Genomic DNA, 11,633 nt, shown 5'->3' with positions numbered 1-11,633 from the left:
GATCAATTGTGTGAGAGGAACGGTACGTCTTTTTAATAAGTCCACATGACCTCTGGCGTGGATGAAACAGAGCGGCGTCCCGTGAGGAGGAAGTGAGGCAGAGAGACCGTCCCTCTTACCCAAAATTGCATCAGCGTTTTCGTTAACAATAACGCAATTAAGGGCGACGGGAGAGAGCTACGAGGCCAACATTCCCAGCCTCTTCTTTTTCCCACAAGAACCGGAGGCGCATGTCAGACCTCACAGTTACCCAGCGCCGTCCTTAATCTGATCCGGGGAGGACCCGGGGGGGGGGGGGGAGAAGGCTGGTGAGAAAGTTGAAGGAGAGCCCGCAGCTGATGAGACAAAAAAGGAAGGTCGGTTCGAGTCAGTTGTGCTTCCTCGTTGATCTCAGGCGTTAACAACAATCCCAGACCAGAACCACCTCGGGGGAAACTTCCCGTGGTTTACAATACTGCTAAGATCGACTGAACACCAAAACAGGAGCACCAATCCAAATGTGCAACGAACGAGAACGCTTGCTTCCCAACGATAGGGATTGCACAGCGCATGATGGGTTGAATACAACATGTCATCTGTTGCTGCAAAGAACAGAAAGGGAAGAGAGAGAGACAGAAAGAGAGAGAGAGAGAGACAGAAAGACAGAAAGAGAGAGAGAGAGAGAGAGAGAGAGAGAGAGAGAGAAAGAGCAAGAGAGAGAGAGAGAGAGAGAGAGAGAGGGAGAGACGCCTGCTATCCTTCAAGGAGGCAGACGCTTGACCTAATTAGTATGCTAATGTATGCGTGGCCCCAGCCGGGCGTTTGGTGGGTGACCGTGAGTGTCGTCTGAAGGAGGGACTCTTGAAGGAGAGACGCGACGGGTCCTCCCTTACACTCCGTCCCTCTGTCCCTCCGTCCCTGGCCTACATTTTCAGCCAGACTCCTTTGTTTTGGTGAGGAGGGAGACGAGCGACTGGAACAGGCGTCTTCGACTCTTAACGTCCATGAACGATGAGGCGGCAAAAGAGCACACAACAACAGCGGCGCCGAGACTTGTATTGTGTGGGGAAGACACCAGTTGGAAATGCAATGAAGAGGCTTAGTTCAGCATAGGGTTTAGCTTTAATGTCTTATAAACAAAGATGTTTAGCTTACCCCTCTGCTGTGTGTTGCTCCTTAAGCTGCGAGAGACAATGGACACAGGGACGAGAGCGATGGAGAGAAAGAGAGCAAGATGGAGGACGAGAGGGAAAGAAACAGGCCAGGGAGGGAGGGAGGGAGGGAGGGAGGGAGAGAGAGAGAGAGAGAGAGAGAGAGAGAGAGAGAGAGAGAGAGAGAGAGAGAGAGAGAGAGAGAGAGAGAGAAGAGAGAGAAAGAGAGAAAGAGAGAAAGAGAGAAAGAGAGAAAGAGAGAGGTAAAGTGTGAGAGAGGAAAAGGAGGGTAAGACAGCGAGAAGCAGAGATGGCGAGCGACGAGGGGGGGAGAAAAGTTACCTGGCAACACTCAGAGAAAGAGGGAGAGACAGAGAGGGGGGGGGGGGCAGAGGGAGGGGGACAGAGAGGAAGGAGACACAGGGAGAAAGAGAGAGAGGGAGACACCATCTCAGACACCATAATCCTAGATAATGATTGAAATCTGGAGACAGAAAGAAAAAGAGAATAGAGAGAGAGAGAGAGAGAGAGAGTAGGGAGAGTGTAAGTGTGGGATGCTTCTGTACAAGACCTCCTGCGGTTTAATCCACGCCTGGCAACACACACACACAGCAATATACAGAGGTGTGGATGATGAGGATGCAGATGGACTATCGAGAGGGTGAAGGTGGAGGATGGGTGACAGGGGTCAGGGCGGGCGGTAGGTTGGCCCAGGGCGTGAAGACCCCGGGCCAGCGGCGCTCTTCAACCCAGAGCCTGCTCTATCTCCTCCAGGACCGAAAACTCTCACCCCCACCCCCCTCCACCCCACCCCCCACCAGGAACCTGCACAGTCACGAATCTAAGACAGAAAACACCATGGAAACGCAAAAAAAAAAAGAGAGAAAAAAAGGGATGAAGCGATGAGGAGCGACATGCAGCGCCTTGGCTCTGGCAGCGCCGCCACCGTCTCTTGCCCTCTCCCCGTTCCCCCTCTCCTTCTCTCCATTTCTCCCATCTCTTCCTACCACCATCACACCCCACCAGCGCAGACAGAGAGAGAGAGAGAGAGAGAGAGAGAGAGAGAGAGAGAGAGAGAGAGAGAGAGAGAGAGAGAGAGAGAGAGAGAGGGGGGGGGGGGGGTAGAAGGAAATAGGGCGAAAGACAACGAGACCAAGAGAGACAGAAAGGGAGAGAGAGCGATGAAAAGAGAGTGACCAAGAGCGAGATAAAAAGGGGCCGTCTTATATAATCACCATGTATAATTATTAGCATTGCATGGAGGCATAATCACATGAGCTGTGGACTAGCACCATTACAAAAGCAGACAGTCTCTCCTTCTCTGCTTCTCTTGCCCTAAACCCCACAGCTACTTCGAATCCCCACTGCCACATAACAGTCTGGAATGAATTCATTACTATGGACTCTGAGACATAAACCCAACACGAGCATCGATGAGACATCTACGTGTGGAAATATACATCATATGTATATTTCCGTAGAAACGTAGATACGTGTATTCTACTTAAAGGCGTCGGTTGCACTGCATTACGAGGCTGCCTAATAAAACGAGGCAATGTCAGCGTTGTGCTTGGAGAGTGACCGAAGAGATGTCTGCGTTCTGATTGGTTCGGGGCTGTGCCAAGCTGGTACCAGTCTGCCACCCACTCTGCTTTGTCTCAACCATATTACCCCGCTTCTCACCGCACAGGACAGTCACACGCACAGGCGCACACATGCGCACACACACGGTTGTCAATGATTAAGCTGTGTGTGTGTGTGTATTGTTGTGTGGCATGGCCCTAAGGCTTGCACAAGGCGGTCATCAGCTTTGTCTCATCTGTGTGTGTGCGTGTGTGTGTGGTACAGGCAGATGCAGACAAACAGCTTATGTTGTTGCCCCGCTGTGGAGCGAGGGAGAGAGACAATAGGGGCATTGAAAGTGAATTTGCCCCAACACACTTGGTGAGGGGGGGCCGGTGTGTGTCGGAGATGGGGGAGGGTGGGGGCCTGGGGGGGGGGGGTGTCGGAGGGGGAGGGGGGGAGGGGCGGCCGGTGTGTGTGTGTGTCGGAGAGGGAGGGAGGTGAGGGGGGGGTGTCTGGAGCAAACCAGTGGGACCTTCTACACCAGTCGTTAGGAAAGATAGAGAGAATTAATGAGAAAGAGAGGGAGCGGGAGAGAGGAAGGGAGAGAGTGCAAAGAGAGAGAGAGAGAGAGAGAGAGAGAGAGAGAGAGAGAGAGAGAGGGAGAGAGAGACAGAAGGATGGAGAGTTTAGGTGGCAAAACTGTAGAGTTTCCACAGATGGAGGCTGTCTATCCTAGAGAGTTGGAGTCATTCTGAATTATATATGGTCTCTCACTTTCAGAGGACAACGCAAGTCTGACATAATACCCAAGATGCATTTCTGCTGCCAGGCCACTCCACCCTCCCATGGGCTGCTGTCCTCATCTCATCCCTCCCTTCCCTCTTTCACTCTCCCCCTCCCTCCCTCTCTCCCAGTGGTGTGTTCTGGTATTAGGGCTGTCAGAGAGCATTGCCACAGTGTGCCATCTTCTACGAAGGCTCTGCTCAGCTCTCCCTCGAGGTTACTGGCAGAGAGAGGAGAGAGAGAAGGTGAAAGAGAGGGAGAGAGAGTTAAGGGAGAAAAGAAGGAACAAAGGGGGGGGGGGGGGGGCAGGAAAAAATATAGGAAGAGTGAGGAGAAAGAAAGGAGAGAGAGGGGGATGAGGAGAGAGGGAGAGCGGCCAGTAACATTCTTTATTTACTACAGTATATTCCTCCAGTTGCACTTCACTCCTCTATCACTCTTACCCCCCCCCCCCCCTCCTGTCTCCCACCTGGTTCTTGTTTCAGCCCTGTCTCCACTGTGAAGGCAGACAATGAATTGCAGTGAGAATACGATAAATAACGAAAGAGCTGGTCTCTCTACCCCTGGTCTCTCCTCCTGGTCTCTCCTCCTGGTCTCTCTACCCCTGGTCTCTCCTCCTGGTCTCTCCTCCTGGTCTCTCCTCTTGGTCTCTCCTCTTGGTCTCTCCTCTTAGTATCCAAACCAGCGAGTCTGTCCTCTGGGTTTCTCCTCCTGGTCTCTCTACTCCTGGTCTCTCTACTCCTGGTCTCTCCTCCTGGTCTCTCCTGCAGGTCTCTCCTGCAGGTCTCTCCTCTTGGTCCCCAAACCTGCGAGTCTGTCCTCTGGGTCTCTCCTCCTGGTCTCTCTACTCCTGGTCTCTCCTCCTGGTCTCTCTATTCCTGGTCTCCCTACTCCTGGTCTCTCCTGCAGGTCTCTCCTGGTAGTCTCTGACAGTGTGAGGGGGGGGGGGGTGGAGGGGGGAACGAGAGAAGCCCAAACCCCAAACCCCCCCAACCCCCATCATCCATCGCTCGGCGAGAGAAAGGGGAAAATCGAATCACGTGAGACCCGCCCCACCGCCTCCAACAGCGTTATGTCCGCGTGCAAATATTCACTCGTGACAAGCGTTCATATGTTTCTCATTTCCCAGCCCTAACTCCGGGCCGTGGAAATACTTCTCTCCGCCTGTTTGGTCGTATCCTAATGTATTTCCATCACTATTATGATGCCGGCACACAGCTGTCCAGACTGATTCAATAGAAGCACATCCAATAAAGATGAATATGGTTATAAAGGTTGCTCTGCGCTGGGCTCCGAGCTAATGCACTTCAGAGCAGGATAAATAGAACACTCGGTGGTACAGGGTGTGTTAATGCCGTGGATGTCAAATCCTAAACGGGGCAAATACATTCGAACATGTATGTGTGTGTTTAAGTGTGTGTGTGTGGTGGGGGCTCACCCCCGGGTTGATAAAAATGTCGTTTGCATAATCTTGGAGAGGGGGGATTGCGGCGTCCTTCAGATCTGAGAGAGGGCTTAGGGAGAGTGACAGCTTCTGTAGCCTCAGTCAGAGAGACAGACAGACAGACAGTCAGACAGGCAGACAGACAGGCACACTGCCACAGCTCCCTGTGATACTGTACACTCAGGCACCACACACACCCACGCCGTCGCACTCCCCGTTCACACACAGAAACGCAGGCAGGGACATGTTCTAAGAATGGCTGCACGTACAGTACACACACACACACGCATAGTACACACACACGTACAGTACACACACACACACGTGTGATGTTTCACATTAACACCCCCGACTGAAGAAAGGAAGCTGTTCTTACTGTAGAGTCGGCGAGGGCTCCAGGCTTCCCATCGCATCTGGCCTATTTCTGTTTGATCTCTCCCCATCCCTGCTCTCTCGCTCCCTCTTCCTCGCTCCCCCTCTGTTATCGAAGACTCGCGCGTGGCCACACAGACTCGACGCGTCTCTCCACACAGTCCATGTGAAGGCCCGCCCCACGGGGACAGGCTCGCCCTTCCCCGCGCCCCCACCCCACCCCTACTGCGAGGCCACGGGGTGGGTGAGAGGGGGCGAGGGAATGGGGTGGGGGGTGGGTGAGAGGGAGAGAGGGAGGTAGAGAGAAAGGGGTTGCGATGTCCAACCGGCTCTGCGTCTCAGCCACACCAGGGCGCGCTCGGCGGGCTCGCCGCCTCCGCAGACGAGCGCCTCCCCTCCGAATGTCAGGGGCGGCCTCGCCCGCCTCGGGGCCGTTTAGGAGAAGAAACACTCCGCGGACCCCTCCTCCCCCCCCCCCTGCCACCCCCCCACCGAGACGCACGTAGGCGGGGGAGGGGGGGGCGGGAGAAGACAGGGGAGGAGAAGACAGGGGAGGAAGGCGTGGAGAAGGAGAGAGAGAGAGAGAGAGAGAGAGGGAGAGAGAGAGAAAGAGAGAGAGATAGAGAGAGAGAGAGAGAGAGAGAGAGAGAGACAGAGAGAGGGCGAGCAAGATGACGAGAGGGACCGGGAGGAAAGGAGGGAAAGGGAACGGGAGGCCGGGCCCCGGAACCATCTCCATCGCCGAACGTGTTGGTTTCACGAAGCAACAGAGATCACACGCCTGGCGTGGGGGAGGCCCATCCCTCCACCCTGGGCTCTCGCTCAAAATTCATAAACAACATTTCCCCCCTGCTTGAGACCAGCAGGAGACCACCTCAAACTGTAAATATCTCTTTTCGGAACATGTGGGACATATGCATGCAATGTTACATGGGCGAACAGCGAAGTAGTGGTATTTATTTTGCAATAGGCCCTTATTAGCATGGAAAGTAGCCCCCGGTATCAATGCTGCCGCCCTTTTCATGATTCTCCAGCTCATTAGCAGCTTTGGGGGGGGGGGGGGCACTTTATAAATCTGTCACTGTGTCACCGTCCACACTGGAGCGAGCAAATATATGCAGAGAGTGTGGAGAGAGAGAGAGAGAGAGAGAGAGAGAGAGAGAGAGAGAGAGAGAGAGAGAGAGAGAGAGAGAGAGAGAGAGAGGGAGGGAGAGAGAGGGAGGGAGAGATTAAAGGCTGGTTCTGTGTCCTTATTTGAGAAGTTTAACATCCTCGGGATTGCGTCATTTTGTCACGACGCGCGGTCCTGTAATTGGGAGATGATGCAACCGAAGCAAAACAACGTCAGGAGCAGAAAGTTCAAGAGCTATTGAACTCTGCTATCTTTCAGCAGCAGCCTGTCTGAGTTGAGCAGGAGTTGGAGGGGATGAGAAGAACAAACACACGCACGCAAACACACAGGCAACTCACTCTGCCAAAATGCGTTTTAATTATATTGAAAAGAAATGAAGACTAACGGATGACTATGACAAGGCGTGCGTGAACGAGCACGTGTGTGTGGCAACGTTGCGCGCGCGCGTGCGTGCATTTGCGTGTGTCTGCGTCTGGGCCGTTATTAAAGACTGTGTGTGTGTGTGTGATAGAGAGAAAGAGACAGAAAGAATGAGAGAGAGGGAGTTGCTCTTTCTGAGGGGAAACGAAAGGAGAGTGGAGCCGTAATTCTTCCCTTCATGAATCATTCATGAGCTCTTGTCTGGGAGCCATTGAAATGCGGCGCGTGTACCCGTCTAGCAGGAAGTCACCCTCGGCCTGGCTTCTTTAAGACCGCAACAATGCAGTTTGACAACTCGTCGGCCTCGCTATCTCCCTCCATTAACGAAAGTAAAGAATGCCGCCTTTCCACAAGGCCCTCGCGAGGCCCTACATCACCGCATCGATTACCTTTATCTCTCGAGCGGGCCGCACTGCATTGTGGGAGCGGACACCTCATTGGATGGCTTTATAAAGGGAAAGTGACAGAGCAGTGATTTGCATGGGGAATCAATAAGGGAAATTAGTGGCTAATGTTAGCCTTGTAGATCACAGTGGCAATGGGCCTCGGCTCAGTCTGTGAATGTGTGTGTGTGAATGCGTGGGTGTGTTTGTGTTTGTGTGTTTGTGCGTGTGTGTGTGTATGTGTGCCATATGCAAGTCTGCATTCGTGGCCCTTCAGTGGATAAAGACAGGGGATAAGAAACACAACAGCTTTGCAGAGGGATACCAGCAGTTCAATCAAAGATATCTCTGCAGATAAAAACACTTAATTACAAAGAAGCTTGACAAGACTTGTACTAGTGGTATTACTTGTTGCTTATCTCTTTCGATAACTCAGGGGTCATTTGGTTTTCATTCTTGGATTCATCCCCTCATTGGGCCTGCTTGTTCTAGAAACTTCTAAATTCCACCCATTTCATGTCTCTTGTTCTCCTGGATTCTTGCGTTCCTTGCGTGGACATCTCAGGCTGTGAGAAGCACTTCTCCCTGAGCTCTGGTACTGTCACGCTTCTGACAACATGATTTGGTCACAGCAACTTGTCTGGAGGCATCTCAACAGGGCCGACATCATACGGCACATCTAAATATAACATCCCCACAGAGGCTCTTCTGAACGCAGAGAAGAAAGAAGGGGGGGGGGGGGTGGAAGAAAAAGGTGTCAAAAGAAAATATTGAATCATCTCCTCTTTTCAATTAACCTACTCTGATCGGCTTCTGAAGTAGGCGGATTTGGAAGGATGTTCCGGCGCTAACGTTGGGCGTCGCGTTGATTTCACGGTCCCGTTATCTCCGGCTCATCTGGAGATGATCGCACACCTACTCGTTCCCGCCGGAAGTGGGATTAGGAGGGAAGGGAGGGGAGAAGGGGGTTGATTGCCCACCCCCAAACCTCCTACACGATGGATTAAGACAATGCAACCTCGGGTCCTATGTCTCTAAATGGACCCCGTCATGGAGCAGGTCCAGGAGGAGAGGATCCGACTCAGAACAGAACCAAGGGGACATAGCAGATACCGACCCGTGACCGTGACCACCTTTGGTCCAGAAGAGAAGTCCGCTCGCCAGCCAAGCGGACTCACAAATACATATTTGTGTCGTCGTCGTCGTCCCCCCGTCCCCCCCCCCCTTGGATCCATCCTGCTGAAAACATGTGGATTCGGAGTTCGGAGGGCTCGTGACTCTGGCAGACACGAAGGAATGACGGATGGTTCCGGCGGCAGGATTAAGATATCACACGGACAGAGAGAGAGAGATTGGTGAAAAGTGGGTCGTCCGTCATCTGTTTGTTGTCTTTTCAGCATTAGCCTGTGGAGCCATCCATCACCTTCAATCCAACTTGTAGATGGGTGTTTTCCATGTGTCTGATAGCGTATACACCAGGTTAAATATCTGTCAAGTGGAGGTGGGATGAGGTCTAATCTGTAGCGCAGCTCAGCACTTACTGCAAGTGGAATCAATACTAACAGCATCAACGCCACAAACAGGGGAAAGAGCAAGGAGACATGAAGGCTTAACTATTGCCCGTACTTACAGTAAGACTGGAGATTGTTACATAGCTAATGCCCCTGATCGGTTTAGAAGCCATTACACTGGCTGGGAGCTAGCCTTAATGAACACCGAAGGGTAAAGTATATTTTAAACACAGTCTGACAGGTGTAATGTAGGTTGGCCGAGCAGCTAGCGGCGGGCTATGTTAGCCTAGCATAGCTTTGAGCTCATTGAGGGGCTTTTCAGACGTTCTAATGACGAGAGTTGATTTCCGTGCCGGTCGATACTGGCTGGACGGCTGTGTGTGAGTGTCAAGCCGAGAGGGGGCGAGAGGGAGAAGTTTCGGCTCTCCAAATTAGCATTAGCCAACTTACTGGCCATCGAGGGATTGTTGTAATTCACTTAAAGATCTTTCATTTCTTCTCACGGCCTTGCAGAACCACAGCTTCCTGTCGAGAATGTAAGAGATACCTCTTGACGAAATGCTAAGACGTTGGTGTTTGAGAAGAAGTTAGTATTTGAAGTTAATGTTTGAAGTTCTGGCAGCGAGAGCGAAACATCCATCAGCGCTAAAATACTTTTTAGTGAAACAGCTCTAGTATAACGACGTGGACTGGCCTGTGTCCCTCCTCCATGATACCGCCATCGTGAGAGTGGGGAGGTCTGTTTAGGGGAAACACCACCGTGAGACTGTGGAGGTCTGTTTAGGGGAAACACCACCGTGAGACTGTGGAGGTCTGTTTAGGGGAAACACCACCGTGAGACTGGGGAGGTCTGTTTAGGGGAAACACCACCGTGAGACTGGGGAGGTCTGTTTAGGGGAAACACCACCGTGAGACTGGGGAGGTCTGTTTAGGGGAAACACCACCGTGAGACTGGAGAGGTCTGTTTAGGGGAAACACCACCGTGAGACTGGGGAGGTCTGTTTAGGGGAAACACCACCGTGAGAGTGGGGAGGTCTGTTTAGGGGAAACACCACCGTGAGACTGGGGAGGTCTGTTTAGGGGAAACACCACCGTGAGACTGGGGAGGTCTGTTTAGGGGAAACACCACCGTGAGACTGGGGAGGTCTGTTTAGGGGAAACACCACCGTGAGAGTGGGGAGGTCTGTTTAGGGGAAACACCACCGTGAGACTGTGGAGGTCTGTTTTGGGGAAACACCACTGTGAGACTGGAGAGGTCTGTTTAGGGGAAACACCACCGTGAGACTGGAGAGGTCTGTTTAGGGGAAACACCACCGTGAGACTGGGGAGGTCTGTTTAGGGGAAACACCACCGTGAGACTGGGGAGGTCTGTTTAGGGGAAACACCACCGTGAGACTGTGGAGGTCTGTTTAGGGGAAACACCACCGTGAGACTGGAGAGGTCTGTTTAGGGGAAACACCACCGTGAGACTGGGGAGGTCTGTTTAAGGGAAACACCATCGTGAGACTGGGGAGGTCTGTTTAAGGGAAACACCACCGTGAGACTGGGGAGGTCTGTTTCGGGAAAACACCACCGTGAGACTGGGGAGGTCTGTTTAGGGGAAACACCACTGTGAGACTGGGGAGGTCTGTTTCGGGAAAACACCACCGTGAGACTGGGGAGGTCTGTTTAGGGGAAACACCACCGTGAGACTGGGGAGGTCTGTTTAGGGGAAACACCACCGTGAGACTGGGGAGGTCTGTTTAAGGGAAACACCACCGTGAGACTGGGGAGGTCTGTTTAGGGGAAACACCACCGTGAGACTGGAGAGGTCTGTTTAGGGAAACACCACTGTGAGACTGGGGAGGTCTGTTTAGGGGAAACACCACCGTGAGACTGGGGAGGTCTGTTTAAGGGAAACACCACCGTAAAACTTTGGAGGTCTGTTTAGGGGAAACACCACCGTGAGACTGGGGAGGTCTGTTTAGGGGAAACACCACCGTGAGACTGGAGAGGTCTGTTTAGGGAAACACCACTGTGAGACTGGGGAGGTCTGTTTAGGGGAAACACCACCGTGAGACTGGGGAGGTCTGTTTAGGGGAAACACCACTGTGAGCTTGGGGAGGTCTGTTTAGGGAAAACAGGATATTTTTTGACGTGTGTACACCCCCTTCCTGTCAAAACAAAAAAAACAGACACCATTGTATTTCGTTTCGGATAAAATCCTGTGTTACACACCTCTGTCACCCCCTCCCTCCCTCCCTCCCTCCCTCCTTCCTTCCTTCCTTCCTTCCTTCCTTCCTTCCTTCCTTCCTTCCTTCCCTCCCTCCCTCCCTCCCTCCCTCCCTCCCTCCCTCCCTCCCTCCCTTCCTCCGTCTATATGTGTGCTCCACCAAAAGAATTCCATGTCAGGCAATTAGGAAGGCTGAGTTCTCTTCAGAAGACTCCCAGGTCCTTGTTTCTGTAAGTTTGAAAGACAAGCCACAAAAGACTTATCTCAAAGAGGGCCGCTATCATGGAATCGCAATGCCGTAATTGGCTGTCTCTGTTGGTGTGAACAAGCAGGCTTTTCTCACCAAGCCTGGGAAGCAATAAGCAATACTGCATGAATAAAACATGAAATCACAATTATTCATGTCAGGAAAATAAACAAATGATTGTCTTTTGTAAATATTTGATGCGCGGCCTTTCTTCTTCTCCCACCCTGTGTGGCCTTGAGAGTTGAGAGGAAGATGATCTTCCTGTGCACTTGCGTTTTGCTCAACATTAATAGGGTGAATGGCAGGGAAATGGCTTTAATCTTCTGGCGCTCCTATCGGCTCTCGTCCTCTCCTCCACCGTCCTCTCCTTCTCTCATCTTCTCCCTCTCCTCTCACCTCTCCACCTCCCAGCCCTCTCGTCTTTATCCCTTCC

Source organism: Osmerus mordax, chromosome 12 (assembly GCF_038355195.1).
Source record: "Osmerus mordax isolate fOsmMor3 chromosome 12, fOsmMor3.pri, whole genome shotgun sequence".
In the NCBI taxonomy this organism is placed as follows: Eukaryota; Metazoa; Chordata; class Actinopteri; order Osmeriformes; family Osmeridae; genus Osmerus; species Osmerus mordax.
The sequence above is the reverse complement of the archived record's forward strand: the minus strand, read 5'-3'. Positions refer to the sequence as shown.